Source organism: Carassius gibelio, chromosome A24 (assembly GCF_023724105.1).
Source record: "Carassius gibelio isolate Cgi1373 ecotype wild population from Czech Republic chromosome A24, carGib1.2-hapl.c, whole genome shotgun sequence".
Classification (NCBI taxonomy): Eukaryota; Metazoa; Chordata; class Actinopteri; order Cypriniformes; family Cyprinidae; genus Carassius; species Carassius gibelio.
The window spans coordinates 11,384,088-11,398,736 of NC_068394.1; positions in this window are offsets into that span (position 1 = coordinate 11,384,088).

Genomic DNA, 14,649 nt, shown 5'->3' on the forward strand with positions numbered 1-14,649 from the left:
TACATCTGTTTTCTTTTTCAGTTGTTTACCTTTAAAGAACCACATCGATGGGAAATCAAAAATTACCTGTATTACAGTGTATGATGTAGCTGTCCATCAGTGTAAACAATGTGCAAAGTAATTAAACCAAAAAGTACACGATTTATAAAGTTATTGGCTTCTAAAGTAAGGAGTCGACTCTGAATCGCTGAAACGAGTCGTTATACATTTCAAATCTTTTGCCCATCTCTATGTACTTCACTAGAACACTTTGCATAATAATCCCCGCCTACCGTCTTGGGAGAAACGGAACTCTGACCTGCCCCACCCCCACACACAGACACTCTGGTTGGTGTGATAGCATCATGTCAAGGAGACAGTGTGTTTTTAATTGTAAAGGCAAGTTTGTTTTATTTTCACTGCCAAAGAATGAAGATCAGAAGAACCAATGGCTAAAATTAATTTTTTACCACAATAACAGAGCAGTACAACAAATCCCTTTTGTTGTGTTCACAATATTTCACTGATGGATGCTTTTCTAATCTCGGTGAGTTCAAGGCGGGATTTTCAAAGCGTTTGGCCATAAAAGAGGGTTCATTACCAACTTTATTTGGACCAACAAGCATCTCCGAATCACTACGCGAAGTATGATTATGAAGTTATGTGTCTGTTTTCTCCCGAGAGTCTTATCAGTATGTGTGCTGTCTGCAGCCTTCGTCTGCGCTGATCGTCATGTACAAACACGTCATTAAAATGAAATGTAACTCCGTGAATAAAGTAATTCATATGAAAACAACGCAATGTCTGTTTTTCATGTCTCCCTTCATTATATCTATTGTGGCCACGCCCCCACGCTGAACGTGCTATTCAGATTCAAACTGAAGCGCGTGGCTTGAATACACCCACACAGAAGAAAAAGCAGCGAGACTGTCCAAGTTTTTTATTTTACTGTTTGCTTCGCGGTGAGAGGAATAAGACATAATTCACCCCAAAAAGATGCTAACGCATTGTTTACGATGAAGTTGAGTGCGGAACAACCAATCAAACCTGACTATGTTAGTTGACCAATCGGAACACAGTATGCTACCGAAAGGTGGGGTTTAAGGAAACTGAATCTTTTGAACAGCTTTGCGCAAACCGTTTGGGGATCTCTGAGAATTGAGGTAATTTTAAAATGATATGTTGACAAAATGACAATGTTTTTTAACCTTGGATGGATTTAAACCTAATGTACAGGACTTATAAACAGTGATAGGATGCTTAGAATTTTCATCTTAAGCAACTGTGTTTACAAAGATAATTGCAGAGACATGCAATTTAGCAAAATTTTGCTTATAAAGTATCATTTCAGGCACAAATGGATAAAGTGAATAGAATTTGGTGTTCATGTGCATCTGTGTGGCTCTGTGTGTGAGCACAGAAGACAGTGAGTGTTCATAATTGACCTCTATTGTGCACCTTCTTACGCTCAGATGGTTTAAAATCTCTTAAATGTTTAAACCGACAGGACCTAAAACACATGCAAATGATGAACCTTCACTGTATGAAGGTTTAAATCTAAGAATTGCCTGTATTTGAACCCTGGTCCATCCGGATTAACAATCACTATTAAACGTTGCACTTTCTGCGATGTGTCTATCTTGGATGCGCACATCACGGTATCGATGCTGAAATGATTTATCATGCAGCACTAATTGTCAGTGACCCTTTATTTAGGTTAGATCAATAAGAGACAAGTCCCTCTTGACTATTATCTGGGATCGGATATTTGGGTCAACAGCGCCATTCTACCTTTGGCCTGTCAACTTTGAAGCATGGGATTGAACTTAGCTTGTAATCAAACAAATCGTATTGTCTCAGTCTAGTAATGCTGTCTTTTCATGCAGCTGAAGAATGTGTTTCACAAAGTGATTCTCAAAGGAGAAAAAGTCGAAGATTTCCGCTTCATTTTGGTTTTCTCTATGGATTGTTAGAGGATTGTAATGGAGTCTGTTTGTGAAGTAATGGCTATACCTAAAAAATAATGAAAGTAAATATGATATATCCTTTTGCACAAAGTTTTGGAACAAAATATTATTAAAAATAATTACCATATATAAATGAAGTGAATCCTGGATATCAAATTAGACAAGTGAGACGCAGTTGTCAGTCAAACTTGACTTGATTCTCAGGAGCGTTTCTAATGTGTATCTCCATCAGGAATTTTAATTAAACTGCTGCGTAATCTCCGGTGTCCATTTTTCTTTCTCTCTCACACCCATTTTGCTCTTGTTCTCTGAATGCTGTTGAATGAACATTGCCACATTATCGCTTAATTAATTTCTATCAGCCATGCCACAATGGCTTGGCAAAAACAGCATCTTTCAAAATGACAACAAGCAAGAATCTCTTTAGCTTTTATGGAGGGCTGATGTTGCATTCTCATTTTCACAGACTGTTCATTTGAAGCCTTGTGACATTAAGAAAGCTGACAGTCACAATGGGTATTAGAAGTAGTCATCTTGAAAAATAATGGGTATCGCACTGAACTAAATTGTGTTTCTTTGTGCAAAAATAGTCCAGTTAACGTCTACACAATATTCTTTTATTATATAAATATATTATAAGCAGATTTTTACTACATGACAGTTTAAGGAACAAATCTGCACAGAGAACATCTCTGTTGAAAAATGAAAACCTTCAGAGGAAGAAAATAAGAGACGGTTTTGGCAGTGACATCAATTTTGTGTATTGCTGCTTCAGTATTTGTAGATTATTTTTCCACATGTTTCTATGGTATACTGAAAAACAATGATAAACATATGTTTTAAAGGCTTTTATTGGCAGAAAAAAAAAAAACATATATAATGGGTCAATATTTACAGTGTTGACCTTGTTCTTCATAACCCCTGCAATTTGCTCTGGCATGCTGGATATTAGTTTCTAGGACAAATCCTGACTGATGGGCAGTCCATTCTTTCCTTATTAATTCGTGGATGCTGATCACAATTTGTGGGAATCTGCTTGTCCACTGGCATTTGAGGACTGACCACAGGTTCTCTATGGGGTTGAGATGATCTTCAAGCCTCTTCTTTATCACTCTTGCTTTGTGAAATGGTGCTCCATTATGCTGGAAAATTCACAAACCATCACCAAATTGCTCATGGATCGTTGGAAGAGGTCACTCTTGCAGGACTTTTTTGATACAATTCATGGCAGTGTTTTTGGGCAGAAGCTTCATCAGAGACAAAGTACAGTCTTCTGCTGTCCAATCCTTGTACTACCCGCAGAATTTCAGTCTGTCCTTGACGTTTTTCTTGGAAAAAACTGGCTTCTTTGCTGCCCTTCTTGACACCAGGCCATTGTCCAAAAGTCTTGGCCTCACGGTGCGTGCAGATGCTCTCACACCAACCTGGTGAAGCTGGTGACATTATCTCAGCTGACTCCTCAGAAGGAGACGGTCCTTTCTGGACACTCTGGGACTTCCTGAAGACCTCTCCAATGAAATCGAACCTCTCTCCTTGAAGTTCTTGACGTTCCAGTAAATGGTTCTTTCAGGTGCAATATTCTTTGTAGCAATTTCCTCACATGTGAGCCCATTTTGATGCAAAGCGATGATGGCTGAACGTGTTTATTTGGAGGTAACCATTGCTAACAAGAACATAATGATTGGAAGTGCTTCTTCCCTCCAAAAGTCTGCTCTTGCAATCTATTTAGTATGATAGTGATTTCACCTGACTAGTACTCATTCACACTTTCACATGTGCTGCTGATATGATTAGTCAATTAATGTTAGCTGGTCATTTTGTGTCTGGATAAAAAAAAAAAAACAAAAAAAAAAAAACAAATTTTATTTATTTTTAATTTGTTGTGTGTGTGTGTGTTTTTTTTTTAGGCCATTGAAACTTTTAGCATTCTTTAAAAATACATCCGATCACTATACACAATAATCTAGGATCAATGTGAATGAACACCACAAAAGCTTAAGCAGCAAACTTTGCAAAACACAATTTATGTCACTTTCAAAACGTTTGCCCACAACTGTACTCCATATAAAGAGGTCAATAATTCGAAAATAAGTAGATAAAAAATAAATAAATATATTAAAGCACCTGCAAAGTATATATATATATATATATATATATATATATATATATATATATATATATATACACATACACACACACACACACACACACATTGTTTGAAATAAAATAAATGCAATCTTGGACTACTTTTAAAAACATTATAAAACCCTTAATAATTCCAAACTTTTGAAAAGTAGTGTATAATAATTAAATTATTAATTGTTTCTACGTGACAAACCTGTTCAAAAATGTATATGCAGCAGATGAAATACATTTGCTGTTCTTTCTTGTATCTTGCCACAGTGGTGAAACGCATTTTACATTTCAGAATTATAAGATTTGATGTGCTCAAGTCCAAACGTTCCATATACTGGACACTAAATATTATACATGCTTTGCTTTTAAAGATTCCCATCTTGGACTGAGAAAGTTATAATTCTGGCAACAAATAAGGTGTTAAAATTACAAATGACCTGCTCCTTGCGTCAGACCAAGGCTGCATCTCATTTCTAGTCTTACTTGATCTTAGTGCTGCGTTCGACACCATAGATCATGACATACTCATAGATCGATTACAAAACTATACAGGTATTCAAGGGCAGGCTCTAAGATGGTTTAGATCCTACCTGTCCGATCGCTACCATTTTGTTTACTTAAATGGGGAGTCATCTCATTTATCATCAGTAAAATATGGAGTGCCACAAGGATCCGTCCTAGGTCCCCTTCTATTTTCAATATACATGTTGCCCCTTGGTAATATTATTAGAAAATACAGAATTAGCTTCCACTGTTATGCTGATGATACTCAGCTATATATATCAACGAGACCAGATGAAACTTCCCAATTATCTAAGCTAACAGATTGTGTTAAAAATGTAAAAGATTGGATGACAAAGAATTTTCTCCAATTAAATTCGGATAAGACGGAGATATTAATTATTGGACCAAAAAACACTACACAGAATCTTGTAGATTACAATCTGCAACTAGACGGATGTACTGTAACTTCCTCTACAGTCAGAAATCTGGGTGTTATATTAGACAGCAATTTGTCTTTTGAAAATCATATTTCCAATGTTACAAAAATTGCATTCTTCCATCTTAGAAACATTGCCAAGCTACGAAACATGTTATCTGTTTCTGATGCAGAAAAGCTAGTTCATGCATTCATGACCTCTAGACTGGACTATTGTAATGCACTTCTAGGTGGTTGTCCTGCTTCGTCAATAAACAAGCTACAGGTAGTCCAAAATGCAGCAGCGAGAGTCCTTACGAGGTCAAGAAAATATGATCATATTACCCCAATTTTACAGTCTCTGCACTGGCTACCTATTAAGTTCCGCATCAGTTACAAATTATCATTACTTACCTATAAGGCCCTAAATGGTTTAGCTCCAGCGTACCTAACTAGCCTTCTACCACGTTACAACCCATCACGCACCCTAAGGTCACAAAACGCTGGACTTTTGGTAGTTCCTAGGATAGCAAAGTCCACTAAAGGAGGTAGAGCCTTCTCACATTTGGCTCCCAAACTCTGGAATAGCCTTCCTGATAATGTTCAGGGTTCAGACACACTCTCTCTGTTTAAATCTAGATTAAAAACACATCTCTTTCGCCAAGCATTCGAATAATGTATCTTTTTAATTGTGAGTGTAGTTGCATCTGATCAAAGGTGCATTTTTATTCATTAGCTTGGGTTAAACTAATTTTACTTTGTTGGATCAGCAGCTATGCTAATGATGTCTGTATTTTGTTTCTATGTTTTGCCACGGGATTCACATCCCGTGGTAACTAGGATTTACACAAGCTCCAGTCTGGATCCAGAACACCTGAGAAGAGATGATGCTGACCCTCAGAGGACCTCAGATGATGCTAACCCTGAATGAACAAACAGAACTAACAATTATTCCTAAATGTGTGACTTAATCATATAATAACTTAATTAATAATATTGATAGTTCATCGTCTAGCTGACTACGTCTTGTATTATTATTATTTTTTAGTTTTTCTAAAATCCTGTCAAATGTGCACAAACTACTAGCTACTACTAAATATTGTAGAAACATAATTTTCTGTAAAGTTGCTTTGTAACGATTTGTTTTGTAAAAAGCGCTATACAAATAAACTTGAATTGAATTGAAGTGTCAAGCGTTGTAATCGTGTGGAGTATAGTATCATTATAGCTTTCTCTCATCAGCTCTGCTGCCAAGGTGCAGATCAAACACTTCTAATAGCTCAGCCTCAATCAGAAGTCAGAGAGAGAGAGAGAGAGAGAGAGAGAGAGAGAGACTGTGTGTAAATGAACTGTGATAATACCCTCTATCACAGATGGTTTCTGCAATGGAGCAGACCATATATGCAGCCTAAAGGCAGAAACTGAATTCTCCAGAGCAACAGTTTAGCCCATAAAAATTCTTTGCAAGATGGCTAATGGGAGTCTGTCTGACTGCACGTAACCTCTGCTAGACTCCGAGAATGAGCTTTTAACATCTCACACCTGGCACCTTTAAGTACAGGCAGATGGGTATAGCAATTCAATTAAAACGGAAATCTTGTTCAATTAATGTGGTGGAACAAAGGATTTTCCAGTGGTAACAAGAGACTGGGGGCCGCTGATTATCTGAGGCTGTGTTGATGAGCCAGACAATGGATTAACATGGCACACATTCACAGACACAGACGGGCGCACATACATGCACACCAAGTTATGAGCTCCAGCGGCTCTGAACTGTTTACACGAAAAAATCAGCTGATAAACCTCAAATAGCATGCGTGCCTCTTGTATTAGAGCTTACAGCAATGCAATCATTCAAGAAAACATAAATTATAAAAAATTAATAACTTTAAAATCTCTTTATTGTTAGTTTAATATTGCTATTACGATTAAATAATATGATTGTTTGTTTCTACATTTCTTAACCCCACTTCAGCTTTTTGGGCTATTTTCTTGGCCAAAACTATACTTGAGTTATTCAATAAAAAAATTAAGTAATTAATAAAATATATTTAAGACCCATTTCCCCTAAAAATTCTACAACTTAATTTGGATTTCCTAAAAATAAAGAATAATAAATTAGGTAATTAAGTCAGAACATACCTGAAAAACAAAAATCACACACACATTATTATATATATATATATATATATATATATATATATATATATATATATATATATATATATATATATATATATATATGTGTGTGTGTGTGTGTGTGTGTGTGTGTGTGTGTGTGTGTGTGTGTGTGTGTATATAAATATATACACCGAAAAAAATAACACTTGTTTTTGCCCCCATTTTTCATGAGCTGAACTAAAGATCGAAGACTTTTTCTATGCACACAAAAGGACTATTTCTCTCAAATATTGTTCACAAATCTGTCTAAATCGGGGTTAGTGAGCACTTCTACTTAAGCTCTGAGATAATCTATCCACCTCACAGGTGTAGCATATCAAGATGATGATTAGACCGCAGGATTATTGCACAGGTGTGCCTTAGGCTGCCCACAATAAAAGGCCACTCTAAAATGTGCCTGCCCACTAGCCTACAATGGGTCTGTGCTCAAAGGCTGTTCTATAAAGTGGGGCAGTTCCAACTTTGCAAGGACAGTCTGGCGCTTCTGAGTCACAGCCTGTAAGCACATTTGTAATAATTAAAGGATTTAAGTTTTAAGCAGTGTAGAGTAGCATTTCTTGTCGCAACACGTAAAAAGACAATACAAGTCAATAGAATCAGTAATTGGATGCAAAAAATGTCTCGTTTGTAATGGGCTTTATTGGTTTTATCTCTTCGTGCCATCACAGTACGTTAAGGGGCATAACATTTCCATCATACGACTGAGGAATTTGGCCAATCACAATGCACTGGATAGCTGGCCAATCAGTGACCACTTTTCAGAATGATGAGCTTCATTAAAATGTATGCGTTTCAGAAAGGCGGGGCATATAGGAGAAACAATAATGTACATTGGGCAAAATGTGTTTTTTGAACCGCATAAACACATTGCATTACACCAAATACACAACATAATGTTCCCTTTAAAACACTGACTAAACAAATCACTGCTGCATCAGGTACATTTTGTCTTTGCACTCTTGTGTGTCTAATACTTGAAGGGCACTGACCTTGAATGACATTGCTGTCCTGTTTTGAATGCATAATTAAAAGATTAATCGTGTCAGTGTTTAAGAAGTAAACCTGGCTGGCAGGATGTTTAAGACCGTGAGCCAGCAGTTTTGGACCATCTCTGGCACGAAGCTCTTCATCTGCTGAGAGTCAAATCTGCAGTGCGGCCAATAGTGAACCTCATCTAAACCTTATTCTGTTATTAACAAAGGAATCGCCCACAGCAAATGACACTGTAAGTCTGTTTAAAACAAGCTGGCACAAAAGTCATTTTGAGCAAAATAAGCAGCCTGAAAAATGTCCTCTCTGTCTCTAGTCATACAGGTCTCCATACAGCAGGAAGCGCTCGCCCACAGCACATCTTGCTTGAAATGAATCATAATTAAAGGGATAGTTCACCCAAAAATGAAAATGTTATGTTTATCTGCTTACCCTCAGGACATCCAAGATGTAGGTGAATTTGTTTCTTCAGTAGAACACAAACTGAGATTTTTAAAACAAACTGTTGCAGTCTGTTAGTCTTATAATGCAAGTGGATGGAAATCATGGCTAAAACACACCATTAAACTAAAAAAACATTCCACGTTCAAAGTCACTTAAATCCACTTTCTTCCCCATTCTGTTGCTCAGTTTGAACTTGAGCAAGTCATCTTCACCACATCTAGATGCCTAAATACTTTGAGTTGCTGCCATGCAATTGGCTGGTTAGCAATTTGTGTTACCAAGCAATTGAACAGGTGTACCTAGTAAAGTGGCTGGCGAGTGTATATCATGATAATTCTTTAGCTGAATATAATAATTAATATGTTTAACTCATCCCTTTTCTTAAAAATTGTTTAAAGGCTATAGTGTGTGTTTTTATCATTTTAGAATTTTTTTTTGTGAAATCCTGTATCTGATATGCAAATCCTGTTTTTTTTTACAGTCATTTTACAGTTTAATATGTTAGACATTGACTTGGGGGGGGGGGGGGGGGCTCCAAGATTAATCCAAGATTAACAGGATTAATTATCCTGTTAATCTTGAGTACCTATAGAGTAGTACTGCATCCTTCATAACTCCAAAAAGTCTTTAGTTTTATTATATTCATAAGAGAAAGATAGTCTGTACCGATTTTTCCCCGAAAAACACGACCGGCTGGAGGCGTGACGTGTGGGCGGAGCTAAAGAATCATGAGCGCCAGTAGGCTTTTGCGTTGAGAGCATGTGGAAGCTGTGACATTACCTTGAGGAAAGCAGTTTTACTCACCGCATGCGGTTCCAACACACGATCGTGACCCTTTTTTGTTGGGACTGCAAACAATGTGCAAATCCGGCATCAAATTGGCCTTGTTTGTAAAACAAGCATCTTTGAAATGCAGGGAACAAACACAAACACTTGCACAACTCCGTTGATGCTCTGTAAAAATAAACTCCATCCACTGGTCCCTTAATGCTGTTTCTCTTTTGGTAATCTGTGCAGGGTTGTCTTGCCCTGGCAACCAAAAATACACTTCTTTTGTGACATTTCGCGACGCTCTTGCTCTGATCACTGAATGTCTGTTGTGCTCTCAGTCAGTGCTCTGCTCAGATGCTCTTCCAACGTCACACAGAGCCATACTCGAAAAAAACTTTCCGAAACTTGTGACAAACCGGAAGGAGTATTTTTGTGAAGTGAAGTGACATTCAGCCAAGTATGGTGACCCATACTCAGAATTTGTGCTCTGCATTTAACCCATCCGAAATGCACACTCACAGAGCAGTGAACACACACACACACTGTGAGCACACACCCGGAGCAGTGGGCAGCCATTAATGCTGCGGCGCCCGGGGAGCAGGTGGGGGTTCGATGCCTTGCTCAAGGGCACCTAAGTCGTGGTATTGAAGATGGAGAGAGAGCTGTTCGTGCACTACCCCCACCCACAATTCCGTCCGGCCGGAGACTAGAACCCACAACCCTTCGATTGGGAGTCCTACCCTCTAACCATTAGGCCACGACTTCCCCAGCCACGACTTCCCCAAAAAACAGGAACAGAAATACTCCTTCAAACGTACAACTTGAAACTTTGTCCATGTTTAGCATGGGAATCCAACTCTTTAACAGTGTAAAAAACTCAGTATGCATGACATAGCATTTCACCCCCCCTTTAACTCACTCACATGGTATTCATTTTATTTGTGCAGGTATTACATTTGATACATACATATACATACATTATATATATATATATATATATATATATATATATATATATATATATATATATATATATATATATATATATATATATATATATATATATATAATCCTGTAGATACCTGCATCCAAAATGCAGATTTGTTTTATCATGAGAACAGATTTGGGCTGCATTTCCGAAAATACACCACAAACCTAAATTGATCGTACAACGGTTGTCACCAACCCGATCTCACGGCAATTTTACATTTTTCACAAGGTGGCTTATTCGTACGACCACACTCGTACAAATTCATACGATTGTTGCCAAATCGTACGTATTTTACGAGTTGCACAATTCGTATGAATTTGTACGAATGACCTACACCTAACCCCGCCCCTAAACCTAACCATCAATGGGGTCGTATAAAATCGTACGAGTGAGGTCGTACAAATTCGTACGAATTAGCCACCTCGTAAAATATGTACGAATTGGTCGTGAGATAGCGTTGTTGTCACCAATGGAGTTACGATCAACGAAGATGCTTTCAGGCAATGCTGCCCTAGCCTAATTTAGCTTTACATCACTGGCTCACCTATGGATTATTTACAGTGAATGGGTGCCATCAGAATGTCCAAACAGCTGATAAAGACATCACAATAATCCACAAGTAATCCACACCATTCCAGTCCAGTTCAGTCCATCAGTCAAGTTTAGAAGTGAAAAGCTGCATGCTTGTAATAAACAAATACAAAATGAATGTCTTACAAACAGTTCACACTTCTAACCATTGCTTCTGGCTAAAGTACAAATATATAACCCATCACATTGATTTCTCCAGTGAAAAATTAATCTCATCTGAATCAGAAGAGAAATATGCACGGATCAAGCATAAGTGAAAACAGTCCGAAACAAATATATTGGTGGATTTAGATGTGAGAGGACAAGAGGGGATGGACTTTCACTGGATGAAATGTTATTATGGATTATGGACTGGTATTTCGACCAGAAGCAGGTGTTTATATTTAAAACATCTTAAGGATGGTTTTGTTTATTACAAACATTTTGCTTCACAAGACATTAATTAATGGACTGGAGTCGTGTGGATTACTAGTGCATCATTGTGATGTTTTTATCAGATGTTTGGCACTCTCATTCTGACAGCACCCATTTCATCCATTTTTTTGGGTGAACTATTCCTTAAAATGACAACAATACGGCAACAGAACTGAGGATGGATGTGCTACCTTGGCCACCTGGAGCACATAACCACTTCCTGCCATTCACCATCCACAGTTCTCGCAACCGGATGCTTATATTTTTATTTTATTATATGATGCATCTACACCCATCTGAATGATACGCGAGACATCTCTTTAAAGGCTGTGAAACCTGTTCACACACTATTCAGACTCTATATAATGACACATTTACAAGGTTAATCAGTTAATTAAAAAAAAGAAAGAAAAGTTATGCATAATTACATGCAAATATCCCTAAACCAAACCCTAACCCTGTAGTATAGTAAATATAAGCTGTTAAATGTGTAATTGCACTGTAAGAAAAACACCTAGAGTCTAACCAGAAGTCTAACAGATTTGTAATGACACACAATTAACACAATTAAAAAATGTTGGTGAACTATCCCGTTAATATTTGGAATAAAACTGGAATAACAAATTACATCTAATGCTTATGTACAATAGTGCTTTGTAAAATCTATCCTGACTTTTAACTTTCGATAATAATATAATTTTGTGACAAATTTCAAATGTCACAGCAGCATTTAAACTAAAGCCGCTATAGATGCTGCAGTTTGGGCGAGGGTTTAAATCTGGTTCAGACCCTCACAAAAACTGCTCGGATAAGAATAATTCTGACATGACATTTTCTGCTCATCCGATAATCCTAATGAATACTTGATAAGCACACACTAGCGACCGAGATGGGGGAAAAAAAGAGAGAACGGGTCAGCTTTGGTGCCTCTAAAGAGAAAAAAGAAGATTTGACAGAATCAGAGAAAGCACAGATGAGTCAGAGAAAATGAGAAGCAGCATCCTCAGCTCAAGACTAAATTGGCTGACTCATTTGAAGGCTCATATGTGCGTTTCGTTTGTTTCTCACACCAGATCCACATGGCTAACACTGATGATGGCTGCAGGTGCTGGCAGCAACACCTCCAGTGTTCCTGCAGGGTGTCTGAAAGCAAAGTCACCTACCCCATCTTGAGTGCTTTTGACTGTGGTGTTATATTTATATGTTCCTGTATGAGCCAAGGAAGAGAACACGTACTGTACAATCACTGTTCATTAAACCCCGAAGTTACAGTTCACTTTAGGTGTCAAAACATATTCCAGGCGAGAATTAAAGACACCTGTATGGTTTTAATCAAGTCATGTTAATGCTGTATGTTTTTTTTAATGTAAATTTAATCAACACTAACATTAATGACAAGGCTTACCTTGGTTTGATTGGTCTGAATGTTCTGATGGTGATTTAAAGGACCACAGCAGTTATACAAAATATTTTCTACATTGTCTACAGTTTATATGCTAGTTTTTATATAAAGTGCCACATGATCCTAAAGAAATCATTCTAATATGCTGATTTATTATTAGAATTATCAATATTGGCAACAGTTGTGCTGCCATTTTTTTTTTCTCCTCAGGATTCTTTGATGATTTCTAATACAAAAAAGAAAACTGCATTTATTCAAAATATAAATCTTTTCAAACAATATAAACCTTTGCTATTGCTTCTGAACAATTTAACACATCCTTGCTGAATAAAAGTTGTCATTTCTTTCCAAAAAAGAAAGAATAAAAACGTACTGACCCCAAATTTGTGAACTGTAGTGTATATTGTTAGACAAGATTTCTATTTTTAAAAAAATGCTGCTCTTTTTATATTTTTTAATCTTTTTTTTCAGTTTCTAGCACTGATGATAAATCAGCATTTTACAATCATTTCTGAAGGATCATGTGACACTGAAGATTGGAGTAATGATGCTGAAAATACAGTTTTGCATCACAGGAGCAAATTAGATTTTAAGGTATATTAAAACACAAAACACACACACATATATATATAATACAAACACGTCATTATCAACGTTGGAAACATTATTATTCTTTTTTTTTTATACCTGTGATACTTTTTCAGTATTCTTTGATGAATAAAAAAAACGTAAAAAAATTTTTACATTAAAAATAGTCATTAGTTTTAGATATTTTCTACTATAACTTTTTATCAATTTAACATGCTGAATAAAATTATTAATTTCTTTCAATATTACACACACACACACACACACACACACACACATATATATATATATATATATATATATATATATATATATATTGTACATTAATTGCTTCATTTGCTTCACCTGTTCATTTTACTGTATTCTTCATCTAATAAATGCAGCGTTGATGAGCACAAAGATTTTATCAGGTATTTATTATATTATATTTCATATATGTAGGGAGGATCTTTGCATGAGCATAGTTTTACGTTTCTCTGTATCATATTGACAGCATAATACCGAATTTTCTGATTATAGACATTTATTATATTATTTTGGGGCATGGATGACTTTTCTGACCAAAAGTGGCATTTGAAAGTGATGGATAAAGGGCAGAGTAATTATTTGGGCAGGCTGAATCTCCAGCTAACCTCTACATTACATGCATGTCCAGCATACTCTTGAAGTTTTTGATTTCCAAGTGCTGTGGTGAAAGCTCTTTTTCTAGTACAGATAGTTTAAAACATTATGCAAAGCTGCATTCAACAGTCATAAGATAAAGTTGTAGCGAATGCCATGCAGGAGCCGCCCACCTCACTGATTTGACTGAGACTCCATCATCATATTCAGGAGAGTAAGAAGGGAAGCGCAGACGGCACTGGCTCTGGCTCTGCAGGGTTATGAATATGGAATTATGGGCCACACAGCCGGCTGTTAAAAATAAAAACCTGAAAGTCAAGTCATCATAAAGACGTAGAGAACTTAAAGGAACACATACAATGTGACAGAAAAGGTGGAGCTGAAGAATAATGTTCTACTGCCCCCTTGTGTTGCCAGAAAGTAGTGGACAATTAATGACTAATATTTGTGTCTTACTATTACTGACTTTATAGCATGTGAACTGTGAATGGAACGGAATCTTTCTGAAACAATAAAAATATGCAATGACATACTGCTGTTCCAAAATGTGCAGAATACAAAACCGCATAATGTACTTAAGATTTTCCACTAGATTTCCACTATGGAGAACAAACAAGTCATGTCTTCTGGACATACTGTTAGAATGAACGGTCAA